This window comes from Echinops telfairi, unplaced genomic scaffold (assembly GCF_000313985.2).
Source record: "Echinops telfairi isolate 266 unplaced genomic scaffold, ASM31398v2 ScPeMD7_7414;HRSCAF=8452, whole genome shotgun sequence".
Taxonomy (NCBI): Eukaryota; Metazoa; Chordata; class Mammalia; order Afrosoricida; family Tenrecidae; genus Echinops; species Echinops telfairi.
The window spans coordinates 2827536-2829588 of record NW_022111314.1 but is presented as its reverse complement, the minus strand read 5'-3'; positions in this window follow the sequence as shown (position 1 = coordinate 2829588).

The window sequence follows — 2053 nt, the reverse complement described above, 5'->3', positions numbered from 1 at the left end:
TCTTGTCAGTTATGTCGCATCTTGATGACCTTCTTTGGAGGTGCAACTGAGATAAATGACTGCTTGGAGGTCACCCTCCCCCACCATCCGCTCCCCGCCCCTCTGCCTTCACCTTCCTGCTAATGAGACACGCTGAGACCCGAGTGAGCCCGGTGATGTGGCCCCCGCCACCGGATCCACGCAACTCTGCCCCCACTGGCCTGAGATCTCCCTGCACTCTGCATCATTGCATGTGGCTGTGAGTCTGAAGAGGGACTTGTGGACTTGTGGACGTGAGTTGGACTGCGCTGGGATGTTTTATTGATAGATGATTACTTCTTGATACAAGCTCTTTCTTACACATATGTGAGTGTCTCTGGGTTTGTTTCTCTGGTCAACCCGGCCTAGCACAGCTCCCAATTGTTTTCCACATCCCACCAGGGACTGACGAGGGTTCCAGGTTCTCCATATCCTCATCAACACCTTTTGCTTTCTTTCTCTCTCTCTCCTAGTGAAGGCCGTCTTAGCGGGTATGACGTGACAGCTCAGTGTTGTTTGGGTGTGCTTTTCCATCTTGCACTGATTTTTAAGATCATCTCCAATGGATTGTTATGCTTCTCTCAGTAGGGGTCGACTCAAGGTCGCTGACTGGTCTTCATTCCACCAATGAATATAGATACTGTGATATCAAACCCAAACTCACTGCCTTCATGTCACGTCAGTCCCAACTCACAGCAACCCTGCAGGACAAGAGAGAGCTGGCCCTGGGTGTTTCTGAGATGGTAACAGGAGTAGAAAGGCCTGTCTTTCTCCAGGAGAGTCGCTGGGAATCTCGAACTGCTGACCTTGCAGGCATGTTAACTTGTCTGGGCCAGCATTTTCCTGTGATGTGATCCGACACAGTGGGGTCACTTCTGTGATGGGAGCTTCTGTAACACAACCAGGCTCCTGTGGGGAGAGTAGGGTGGAGTGTCCCCTCCTTAATCTGGTCGTAGTCTTGATACAATTGAGGGAGGCTTCATTTGGGGTGTGGCCGACTCTTGGTATAGACGGACAGTATGAGGAAGCCAACTCATGTCTACTGCTGGATCAGGGGCCTGTATCTGGGTTGTCAATCTCCTGTGACAGAGCTGGCTGATCTCAGGAGCCACCAGCAGTCTGCTGACCTTAGCTTCATTAGGCCGACCTTGGATTCATCCAGCTCTTCTTTCACTGGCCTGTGGTCTTCCTGCTTCATCTTCCCGCTTCCTGTTCCTTGGTCCCTTCAGCTAAAGGAGCCAGGAGAAGCCTCTGGCTAATGACAGGCCCACTGGCTTAAACTGGACTGGACCGACCACTTCTCTAACCGTGTGAGCCCTTTCTTGCTATCAATCTCTTTCCACACACACACAGACAAGAGTTGCTGGGTGGGCTTCTCGAGAGAACCCATGTAACACGTATGACTCTACAATGTTTGTGATGGCGATATCAAGTTTAAGACTGGACTCATTTGAGCAAAACTGGAAACCAACTGACTGTGAAAATGTTATGTGGCTTGGGTGATGGCTAAGTGTTAGGTTGCGGGACAGTTGAATCAGGAATGGAAGACGGTGTGTGGTTGTCTGAGATTGGAAGTCTGGGTCTTATCAGGGTCTGCCCATGCCTGGTGCCCAGTTCACAGCCAAGCAGTCAGTGTGACAGCAATGGGGCACATTGTCTACTTACCACATTCTGAAAATTGATTGCTATGGTCGGGCAACTAATACTTTTTTTTAAAGGACCCGAGAGAGTAAGCTGATGGGCATCTTGACCTTCATAAAATCTCTTAGCGGCATTTGTGACCTTAGGTGGATCCCTCTAAAGCCCCAGGGTGAAAGCCCAGGTTTGGACCCAGGTGGTGGAGTCTTGACTCAGTTGGTGCAGTCCAAACTGCCACAGAGGCTCCCCGCGTGCAGGGCACAGCTGTGCTCCCCAGGGCCTCGAGGCTGCAACCTTTGACCTTTGGGAAACAGACCCAAATCACCAACCTTTGGCTGGTCCTTGAGTGCTGACCTGTGTGCCTCTGAGGCCTCCCAGCAGAAGGGTGGCCGCTGTC